Below are 12,002 nucleotides of genomic sequence, written 5' to 3' on the forward strand. Positions count from 1 at the left end.
ATGTTCCATACAATCTTTGAGACACACCTACCTAGACCAAAAAAATGTGTTGCTTATCTGAAATTCATATTTGACTGGACGTCCTGTCTCATCATTGCTAGGCAGCCGCACTGCCTGCTCAGGGCAGCCTCCTAAACTCCCAGGCGCTCAGAGAACCAAACGCGGAAACCCCGAGGGGCCCCTCCTGGACTCCGCCCCCCGCCCACGGGGCCGGAACTGGGGCCACTTCCGGCCTTCCCCTGCCCGCACAGGCCCCGGAAGTAACGTCAGCCTCAGGCCTTCGCGAGGGAAGTGGCTGCCGCGTGATGTCCGGTGGTGACCCGAGAACTAAGGACCCGCCGCCACCTGGCGCCTCCGCTGCCCGGCCCCAGGGCTGCTCCCGTGGGCCCTCGAGCCGAGGACTCCCCGCTCCGCCGAGCTCCGAGCCGCGGCTGCCGTTGCCGGAGAGGAAGTACTCCCGGTGGGCGGGGCGGGACCCGGAAGGGGCGGGGCGGGGGCGGGGCGGGGGTGCCCGCGCAAGCTGCGGTGGAGCGGGTTGCGGGGCTCGCTGCAGTGGGGCCTGAAGGGCCCTTGGCTCCGCCCTGACCTCTGGGAGGCTTGGAATTACCTTCGGGCCTCATTACCTTCATCTCTGCAATGGGGGCAGCGATGTCTGACTCACCGACTGCTGTAACCGACCCTCCTCTATCCCGTAGGAACCCAGCAGTCAGCAAATAGATGCCTTGGTCCTGTTAGGTGCTCGGCACTGCCCTGAGCAAGCAGGTTGAGAATTACGACTTGCCCACAACCCACCCCTCTGGAGCCAGATTAAATCACCCTGGCTCTTCACCACCACTGTAATCCAACTCTTTGTTTGCCGCGCTCCCCCTTGGCCAACCTAGTAACAGCTCGGACTCAAAGTTTTATTCCGTGATCCTTGAACACACGAGCTGTGTATAAATAACAAACCGCCCTGGGCCTCCCTTACTGTCTCCGCTCTCAGCCTGTGTCCACCCTTGACCCCGACTTGATGCCTTCCCACCTTCAAAAGACAAGTATTGACCAAAGAGTGCACTTTTTTTTAAATAACTGATGTTTTCTTGGGGAGAGGGGGGAGTTACATCACAAATCACACAGCAGACTTTCTAAATATAAAACATATTTGCCCCCGCCCACTCCCTTTTGCAGTTGCCCCATCTCTTTACATTACGCTCTGCTCTCATGAACTCCTATCTCCTTCCTAGCTGTTTCCCTGGATTTTACCCCCCTTTATAATAGAGGACCTTTTATTCCCTATCACTCTCTCCCAAACCTCCCCACTCCATCATCAAAACAAAGGCACCTTTAGTAGGATCTGCCCTCTTTAGAGGTGGGGAGATTGTAAATATTTAATATTTATATTTAAATATTTAATATTTAATACTTAAATATTAAATATTTAAATTTTTTTCCTTGCTTATAAATAAGCAGTCTTTAGTCATCGTGAATTTATTCATTCCTCCACCATTCAACAGACATTTCCTGACCTTCTATGTGGGTCAAATGCTATAGCTACTGGGATGGGTAAGAAGTGGTACTTTTAGTTGGGGATTTACTCTGCGTTTGTAATGACAGTCCCACACTGCTGGAAGAAATGTATATTTGAGGACCTCTTTCATCATTTAGTGCTAGAGACTCATGAACAGACACCATTTACTATGCCAGTGCTGTACTGTCAGACTGTAAGCAGGAGACCAATTATACTCATTTTTTTAAAATCCCCTTCCCACTCCATAGCTACTCACAAGATGTATTTAACATCAAACTTTAGATGCCCACTGGACTATGAGTTCTTGGAACATGGTGACTTGGTCTAACTCGTATTTGCATCTCTACTGCCTCGCATAGCACCAGGCACTAATAAAAGCTGGGGTTTCTATCCCCCCCCACACACATACACACTTTCTTTCCTTTTTTAAAATGAATTAACAAGAGAACAGTGAAGTACTCAGCTGCAAAGTACTGCAGACCCAAGTTGGAAAGAACTTCACAAAAGAAAAAGAGATGGTGGTAGTGAGTAAATGTAGAAGCCTCATGTAGCGGTGGAATTTAAATCTAAGGGAACAATTAGGCTCATGAAAATGCATACACACGCCTTGATGGTAGGCATGAATGTGTCTACAATTTTTTTTAAACAATATTAGCTATTTTATTTAACAGATTATTTATTTGAGAGAGAGAGAGAATGGGCAGAGGGAGTGGCAGGAAGCAGACTCCCAGCTGAATGTGGAACCCAACTCCCGACTTCATCCCAGGACCCTAAGATCATAATTTAATTGGAAGTCAGGTGCTTAACCGACAGTCACCCCTGTCTATAGTATTTTTTTTTTTTTTTAATTCATGAGAGACAGAGAGGCAGAGACACAGGCAGAGGGAGAAGCAGGCGTCATGCAAAGATCCCAGTGTGGGACTTGATCCTAGGACTCCGGGATCACACCCTGAGCCAAAGGCAGACACTCAACTGCTGAGCCACCCAGACATCCCCCGTCTATAGTCTTTTTAACTGCACTTTGGCAATAAGTATCAATGTCAAAAATGTGACAGGCAACTCCAGACCAAGGAAATAATTGGATGTATAGACAAAGATGATGTAGGGGTGGGATACCTGGGCGGCTCAGTCGGTTGAGCATCCCACTCTTGAATTCCACTCAGGTCATGATCTCATGGGCTGTGAGATCGAGCTCCCCGTAAGGTGCGCATGTTCTCTCTTTCTAAAAATAAATAAATCTTTAAACAACAAAAAGATGTAGAGGAGGAAAAAACCCTTTTCCTCTATTCTCTTAGGTTTAGTGGCTGAAGCCCTGGGACAAACTGAACTGACAGAAGACATTAACAGGAGAAAAAAGTTTATTTCACATGTATATGGGGGTGCTTACAGAAATGAAGTAAAAACTCCAACGAAGCCTTTGGGCCTGAGAGCTTATATACCATTTTTAACAAAGAGCGATAAATTTGAGACATGTGACAAGACAAAAGAAGTTCGAACTTCTTGGGGCAGTAAATTGTGGGAAAATAAATATATGGGGGAAATTAATGGAAGATAAGGATTTGTTTGTACAGATTTATCTTAGCATTGGCTCTCCACCTCCTGGTACAGGGAGGGATCCTTTCTCATGGGAAATGTATGTCCTGCTTTTAGATAGGAAGGAGAAGGGCAAGGAATCTTTTCTGAATCTGTTTTCTGCATCTGTTCTCAAATGCCCTCAACTCATAATAATCCTTATGCCAAAGTGGCATATTTCAGGGTGGCATATTCTGATCCCCTTCAAATGGACATAAAGATACTCAGCCCAGAGTTGTTAGTATAAAGCAATCTAAAAACAAGTATTTATACAAATAAATTATAGTACTTCTTAACAGACATTAAAAATGGTATTCTAATGTCATTAAGGTTTACGTATGTTACTTTTTGCAGTGCTATTTTATGTTTTTAAAAAACTGCTGAAAAGACCATTTATGAGGTGCCTGGCTGGCTCAGTCAGTAGAGTTTTTGATCTTTTGATTATGGGGTTGTGAGTTCAAGCCCCATATTGGGTATAGAGCTTGCTTTATTTTAAAAAGAAGGGGGGGAGGATCTCTGGGTGGCTCAGCGGTTTGGCGCCTGCCTTTGGCCCAGGGCGTGGTCCTGGAGTCCCGGGATCAAGTCCCATGTTGGGCTCCCTGCATGGAGCCTGCTTCTCCCTCTGCCTGTGTCTCTGCCTCTCTCTGTCTATCATGAATAAATAAATAAAATCTTAAAAAAAAAAAACAAAGAAAAAAGGGAGGTGGACGCCTGGGTGGCTCAGTGGTTGAGCGTCTGCCTTCGGCTCAGGGCATGTTCCCAGAGTCCTGGGATCAAGTCCCACATCGAGCTCCCTGTGAGGAGCCTGCTTCTCCCTCTGCCTGTGTCTCTGCCTCTCTCTCACGGTGTCTCTCATGAATAAAGAAATAAAATCTTAAAAAAAAAACACACACACATTTAAGTCAATTATAAGTCTTCCACATTTAAGCAAGCCAAAGGAAAGAAGGCAATGTACTCATACCTTATCGAGGGAGGATTTACGGAACTTACTTAGTTTCAGCTTTTTTTTTTTTTCTTCAGTTTCAGCTTTAATTTAAATGTTCCCATTTAGAGCAAACAAGTAGGTCATTCCTGGGTAATGTTAGGTCATCAGTGACCAGGGGAAGGTGGCAGTAATGGCACCCATCTCCATTAACAGCGCTGAACCATAGGAGTTCAACAGGGATAGTACTTGGTCTCTGTAACTCTGAAATCACCCTCCCACCCCTGCACACCAGCTCGAGGGGGTCATTGGGGGTAGTGAATGGTACAAATTAGTGAGAACAGTACTTAGCCTTGGGCTTTCTGATTTGGCTCTGCTCTAAGTCAGTCCTGCTTGTCGAGGAAGCTGATTACAGACCACAACCATTTAAGGTTTAAGATGCCTGAGAAGGTCATTAATATTAGTGCATGTCGCCAGTCCAGCAGCCATCCCCCTACATTATTACCTGCTCCTCTATCAACATTCACCCTGCTGTCCTCCAACCTCAAAGGGTGGTTTGAGTGCTATTTACTACCTAAGTCTAGTTCTCTCCACCCCCCTTCCTGGGCCCCTTGTGGTTGAAAAGGGTCATTCGACTAGTTCTGGCCAATGAGGAGCAAGTAGAAGTGGTATAGTTCTTTTCAGGACAGTTAACTGCCCAAGTGAGGCCTTCCTGAGCATTTTCCCCTTGGACTTGGTAACTGACAACATTTAAGATGGTGGCTTCTTTGCCAACCTAAGACCTGAGTGACTGATGGGAAGAGCCACCCTGACAACCTACAAAGGACGTATTGAAAGTGGAAAATAACCTTGGATGTTTAAACCCACTAAGATATAAGAGGGGAAAAAAGCCACAAGATGTGGGGGGTCTATGTTATTGCACCATGTTTGTTGATATGCACACTTTATCGGGCTGCAATTTGGATTCAGAAATTAGGACCTGCATCTTAGAATCTTGATCTACTCTTGATATCAAATCATCTGGAAAACGTTGGTTCTCACTGGCATTCATCTTGCTAGATGCACCAAGAGATCAAGAACAGCTTGCTGTGCATTCACAAATTCAGAGAGTCTTGTGCACTGATCAATACCACAAGGCAGGAGTACAAAGCAGAAAGGCAGCTTCTACAAAGAAGCTTCTACAAAATTCTTTGCATCAGTCTTGGGTTTCTGTGGCACGGTAGATTTTTATTCCATCAGTTCATGTGGTTTCAGGAGTCCTCATCCTTTATTGCATTTTAATTGTGACTGGACAAAGACAAATGATAGCAAGAATTCAGGACCAGCAAGAAATGTAAGATTGGTAGAACCAGGGGCACCTGGGTGGCTCAGTGATTGAGCATCTGCCTTTGGCTCAGGTTGTGATCCCGGGGTCTTGGGATTGAGTCCCGCATTGGGCTCCCCACAGGGAGCTTGCTTCTTCCTCTGCCAATGTCTCTGCCTCTCTCTGTGTCTCTCATGAATAAATAAAGCCTTAAAAAAAAAAGATTGATATAACCAAAATTAGTGAATATGGACGTCTTAAGTCTTTTCTCCAGTAAGATGCACTCGGTTTGGTATTCAATCTTTGAAGTATTGTGAATTATTATACTGCATCCATAAGAGAACCTGTAAAACATTCTCCCACCTTAAAATCCACTGTGAAGGGATGCCTGGGTGGCTCAGTGGTTGAGTGTCTGCCTTTTGCTCAGGGCATGTTCCTGGAGTCCTGGGATCAAGTCTCCCATCAGGCTCCCTGTGAGGAGCCTGCTTCTCCCTCTATGTCTCTGCCTCTCTGTGTCTCTCATGAATAAATAAATAATCTAAAATAAAATACGCTGTGAAAAAAAAAAGCAGTGATTTTTTAAAATTTATACAAAACCTGAGATAAGTCAGAGGCTCTGCCTCCAAATTGGGGGCAGCTGCCTCCTCAGGGAGGGATTCCTGGTGTCTCTGGCCTCCCTTCCACTTGTCCTTGACATCTGGGAACTTTTCCTTAACATTCAGCCCTTAATGCCTCACAAAGTTGGCACTGAGGGGTAGAAGAGCTCCCTTTTCAGGGCTTCCAGGGCCAGCTCTGCAATGAACCTTCTGGAGCCTCTCTTCTTCCACCCTCCACCCCTGTCTTTGTCTCTGCAGTACTGGACACTTCTCCAGGGCAGGCCCAAGGTAGGGTGCTCTGGGAGATGCAGAGCTCCAACGTAAGGATGGGGTAGTGAAGGGCCACCTGTGGGAGGTGGGGAGGAGTGGAGCTGTCTTTAGTGAGGGCTGCGAAACCCCTCACAGCTATTTTTCTTGGAAGGCGGGGTGGGGGATACAAACAATGCACCCAGAGCAGCTCGGCTGTGACCTATGAGGGGCTGCTCAAGCAGGGTATGCTGAATTATCAGAAAGGGTTGAAACAGTTCTTTAGCTTTAGAGGCAGAGGCCCTGGAGCTCTAGGCAATCCTTCCAGAATCTGGGCAGCCTAAGCTTAATTGGGAAGAACCCATCCCTTCCTTCCATAACAAAAAGGCATTGTTTACCAACAATGGGCTTTTTAAAAATGTGAATGGTTACCTACCCTTTGCCCTAGAAACAGGACTGGAACTTTCCAGTCAGAAGCACAGTGTGAATCCAGACTCTAGGTTTATAGGCTATGTGACACTGGGAAAGTTACTTAACCTTTCAGGACCTCAGTGTTCATTAAAATAAGGTTAAGAGCATTAAAGAAACAAGTGTTTAAAGTGCATGTGGTGGGGGGAAGTGGTGCTAGGTGGCCCAGTCGTTGGTTAAGCAACTGATCTCAGCTCAGGTCTTGATCTCAGGGGTCATGTGTTCAAGCCCTGCGCTGGGCTCCATGCGAGGCGTGGTGCCTACTTTAAAAAAATAAAATAGGGCAGCCCCAGTGGCGCAGCGGTTTAGCGCCGCCTGCAGCCCAGGGCGTGATCCTGGAGACCCTCGATCGAGTCCCACATTGGGCTCCCAGCATGGACCCTGCGTCTCCCTCTGCCTGTGTCTCTGCCTCTCTGTGTGTGTGTGTGTGTGTGTGTCTCTATGAATAAATAAAATAAAATAAATAAAATCTTTAAAAATATATAAAATAAAATAAAGTGCATTTAGAAAGTCTCCAAGTTGTGGCTGGGTTAGCTTTGTGGATGTGGCCTGTGCAATTCACATAGGGAACCAAGGTCAGAAGGATTCCACACTCAAATATTGAGTATTGTTGAATATTCTACTGTTGCTGTCTTGCATTTCTTAATTTTTTTGAGAAGGGGGCCATATTTGTATTTTGTACAGGGCCCTAAAAAATATGTAGTTGGTCGTGCTACCAGGGGAAGAAGCCCTCCTTTCCGACATCCTGATCCTGGAGCTCAGGACCTCTCTGAGAAATTCCACTAAGTGGCCACATGTTAGGAGTGCCAGTCCTCCACAATGGGGGAAGCAGAGGCGGCATTGTGGTTCCTGAGCAACGCTGAGGCTATAACGAGAATGTCTGAGCCCCTCCCCACCCCTCACCCCCATCTGGTGGACAGGCATGTCCTGGTCACTTGGCCCAGGAGAGTTAAGCAAGAGACCTAGAATCCCTCTGCTGGGCTCACTCAGTAGCTGACGGCCACACTTTGAGTCGTCCACAGGCTGATCCCTTGAGGAACTGAACACTGCATGTAATTCAGACATGGTACAAGCCACATAAATTATATGAAATCATACGTGGGTTCCTTGGGGGGAAAAAATCAAATGTTCTAATCGTTTAAAATGCTTTTAAGTATATATTAATTTGATCAACAGAAGGGGGAAAAAACAAAAAGAAAACAGTAGAAAATATGTTTCACAGAATGTAATCACTGCTGAGGTGCCTTTAACGCCACAGAAGAGGTTTATAACCTCTTGATGTAAAAATGTTTGATGTAAAAATGTTACCTCCACTCATGGCCATCATTATTTCTTCTTAGTGGTAAGTGAAATGAAGCATTCATTTAGGGAATCAGGCAATTTGTCAGGTACGAAGTGGTTCTATGTGAACTGAGTGTGACAGCCAAAACGTGCTGTACAGAGTCACCATGGGTTGCAATTGTGTTCCAACCTTCTGCTCTTCCTCTGTAGTAATTATGTTCACACACACACACAGAGAGAAGAGTCACCCAACTCTAGTTACTGTGAGGGCTTGTTTTAAGAAGTTGAGGTGGATGGGGATCCCTGGGTGGCTCAGCAGTTTAGCGCCTGCCTTTGGCCCAGGGTGTGGTCCTGGGGTCCTGGGATCAAGTCCCACATCGGGCTCCCCCCATGAGGCCTGCTTCTCCCTCTGCCTGTGTCTCTGCCTCTCTCTCTCTCTCTCTGTCTCTCATGAATAAAATCTTAAAAAAAAAAAAAAAAAAAAGTTGAGGTGGAAAGTAGAAAACACCATCCCCAAAATGTGCCTCTTTGGCATGTAGATTGTTTTGAGCTGAAGGCAATTAAGACCTAGCTGACTCAGGAAAAGCTTCTCACCTCTCCCTAAACTGCCTAAGAATTCAGTTAGGGTGCCTGTAACAGGAAGACAGCTGTTACCAGAGATAACTGTTTACATCAGAAAGACTTACCTGCAGGGCATGGCAAACATTTGTTTACCAACCGTTTGCTCTTATCATCTTCTTGTGAATTGTCTTCCTTTTCCTTGAAGCCCCAGCCCTCCACCCTTTTCTCCTTAGCTCAGGATGGTTTATAAACCTCAACTACCGAAGCACCTGGCTGGCTCAGTTGGAAGAGCATGTGATTCCCGTTCTTGGGATTGTGAGTTTGAGCCCCACAATGGGTGTAGAGATTACTTTAAGTGAGTAGGTGAATAAATAAAAACTAAAAAACAAAACAAAAAAACAGCCCTCAATTGCCTGACTGCCTATTGGGATCAAGAGCAGACTGACCCAAATGTGGCATTTTGCCATATTGCTTATCTTATTTGTTTTGTTTTGTTTTTAGGTATACTGCTTATTTTAGATAAAAGTTACTGAAGAGACAACCTACGCAGAAAGACACTCAGACCCTCCTCTCTCCCCCATACCAGAAGCTAAAGAGACACCCTTATTGCCAGAGAATAGAAAATTTAGAGCCCAAAGGCTATATAAACAGCTCGTTATTCTTTACTAATTTATGACCCCAGTCCAAATTCTTTTTTTCTTTTTCCAAATTCTGTTTAGAATTCCTTACTAATTGAAGCTCCCAAAGTGAAGTTTTCTTTGGCCTGTCAATTCCTCACAGATTTATTGTCTCTTTGTGTAAAAAGTATAAAAACTGCTCACCTTGGTTATTTCTTGAGATCGCAGTTCCATAACTGGGCCTCTGCGCACAAGTAATGAAACTTTGTGTTTTTTTTTTTCTCCTTTTAATCTGTCTCATGCCAATTTAATTCTTACTCCAACTGGAAGAGCTTTAGAGAATTTTTCCTTCCCTTCTGTTGGCATAGTTGAAAGGGTACTTTAACTCACTAGACATCACTCACTCCAGACACTGCAGCAGCTGAGAGATCCTGGGACATCTGACATACAAGTGGCAGAAGGTAAGATTTCTTACCATGTCAGCCTCCTGGAATCTCTGTCTGTGTAGTCCAATAGAGCTAGAGTGGGAAGAACCTTTCTTTTTCTAAATTTAGATTAGCAGGAGAAAATACCGTGGAACTAAATTCTCGGGGTTAGCAACCCTTGGTAAAACTTTGATAGAGCTGTCTTTGGGTATTGATCCATTTTCTCCCAGAGATCGTCTTTGTTTTCCTTTCTCTGTGTCTTTTGTGTTGTTTATTTAAAAAGGAATTACCACAGGGCGGAACACAGACATTGGCCCAGACTGACAAGCCTGCTTGTTCGAACTGGCCTCAGAGACCGGTCAGTTAAAGGTTCTGATCGGCCTGGCATCTATTGAGACAAATTTTGCTGTGGATCCTCTATGTAAAGACAGGATGAGGTTTTTTTTCCTTTTGTTTTGTTCTGTGCCCTAAGAGCTTGACCAGTGAGAATATTCTTTCTGGTCTCTGCCTCCAGGAGGGGATACTTCCTGGAGTGCCCTCTGGTGACCAGTGCAACAGACACATACAAGTTGCACTCTGCTGCTTGTAGGAAAATCTGTCATAAAAGGTCCCAGCCCAGTGACAGGCACGAAGGAGGGCATTTGACAGGATGAGCACTAGGTGTTATACTATATGTTGGTAAAATGCACTTAAATAATTTTTTTAAAAGGTCCCAGCCCATAAGGGGCCTTTGTTGTCTAATCTTCGTTGCTTGTCAGTGCTGGAAAAAATCCCATTCCAGTGGCACCAACCCAGTGTCACAGTTTAGCAGGTCTGTGACTGGAGCCATCTCACAATTTCAAAGAGACTGGAGACATCCTTACCTCCTGGGCAATGGAGGTCTTTGCTCTTACACTAATTTTGGGAGTGAACTATTGAGCTATGGAGGCTGCATTATCTATGCCCTCTCTGGACACCTTTTGCATCTTTGGTTAAGCCATTAAAAGACTTATTGGTTTGAGTCGCTATTAATGGATCCTATTCATCACTGGTGACACAGTAAATCCTTTAAATTGGCTATATTTGGAATTTGGAAAAAAGAATCCTTTACAACAACTCTCTTGAGGTGCCTGAGTGGCTTAGTCATTTAAGCTTCCAACTGTTGATCTCAGCTCAGGTCCTGATCTCAGGGTTTTGAGTTCAAGCCCTGCATTGGGTTCTATGTCAGGTATGGAGCCTACTTTAAAAAAAAAAAAAAAAGAACTCTCAATTGTCTGATTAGAATAATGGCTAGCCTTAGGATTCCCTTGACAAGAAAAAATTAGACTTAAGACAAATAAATGACCACATCTACGGTAAATTCCCTTTCTTAAAATCCATTCCTATCAGACTTTTTTTTTTTTAAGATTTTATTTATTCATGAGAGACACACACACAGAGAGGCAGAGACACAGGCAGAAGGAGAAGCAGGCTCCACGCAGGGAGCCCAACGCGGGACTCAATCCCCGGTCTCCAGGATCACACCCCAGGCTGAAGGCGGCGCTAAACCGCTAAGCCACTGGGGCTGCCCCTTATCTGCCTATTTTAACCTCCCTTTCCCTAAAAGACTTGCAGAGGGCATTCCAGCTAAATCTCAAGGTTCAAAATATAAGGCTTAAAAAAAAAAATATAAGGCTTCTCTTGTAAATGCTGAAAGTCAGAAAGTGAATTTAGCAGAAGCATCTGAGACGGGCAGTGGGGATCACTTTGTTGTAATCAGGTCTGCAGGCTTCAGGCATTTCTGTGCAATAACCTTCACAGATGTATTGGACATTATCCCCCTACCCCCCAGTGTCCCCCACTTCAAAGAATTCATATCCCTTGAACAGCAGATCTTTTAAATTATAAAGCCCTTTTCTTCCACTTTCAAAAGATCCTACCAAATTTAGAGAGGAATTGGAAAGATTAATTGCTATTCACAACCACTCACAGAAACGCTGACTAGCTAGCTGCTAAGGGGAGTTCTTCCGGCCCAAGATAATACTACATTTATTAGACAGGCTAGACTGCCCCCCGAAGAAACCCCCCTTCACAGAAGAAACAGGTGACAAAAATTTCTCCCAGGCCCTCCTACAAATGATCTGAAAAGGACAATATTCAGAGATGAATAAAAGCCTAGGTTAAACTGTTGTTCTCAGTACTCAGAAGGCTTTTGTTAAAATGCTTTATTCAGACTGTACAAAGGCATAAATCTTTTGATTCCTATTTTAGTTAAATATCTCTGTGATATAAAGAAACAAATTTAGTTAAAAGTTGGACCTATCCCTTGATATTGAGGATATAATCCAGTTCTTTGGGGAATTAAAAACGTCTTTGTCTTACAAAAATCTATAAAACCAGAAACTCAACCCTAGAAAGAAGTCACAGCCAACCTTGCTATACAAACCTCACCTATTTATTTAAAAATGTTTATGGAGGGATCCCTGGGTGGCGCAGCGGTTTGGCGCCTGCCTTTGGCCCAGGGCACGATCCTGGAGACCCGGGAT

The 12,002-nt window shown here is 44.7% G+C and overlaps 1 protein-coding gene across 7 annotated transcripts in view; it reads right to left on the reverse strand.

The window, feature by feature from the left end:
- Nucleotides 1-12,002, reverse strand: part of GLYCTK (glycerate kinase) — a 32,958-nt gene that overhangs the window by 5,065 nt on the left and 15,891 nt on the right. For 2 of the 7 annotated variants that reach the window (XM_072788091.1, XM_072788088.1), the window contains exon 1: nt 32-226. The exons of 1 other annotated variant lie outside the window; for it this stretch is intronic. The gene's annotated coding sequence lies outside the window, so the exon portion shown is untranslated. Of the gene's footprint in view, nt 1-31; nt 227-345; nt 473-623; nt 757-12,002 lie in introns of those variants that run through there. 4 more of the 7 variants (XM_072788086.1, XM_072788085.1, XM_072788087.1 and 1 more) reach the window with 4 other exon arrangements.

Source organism: Canis lupus, chromosome 19, assembly GCF_048164855.1.
Source record: "Canis lupus baileyi chromosome 19, mCanLup2.hap1, whole genome shotgun sequence".
Taxonomy (NCBI): Eukaryota; Metazoa; Chordata; class Mammalia; order Carnivora; family Canidae; genus Canis; species Canis lupus.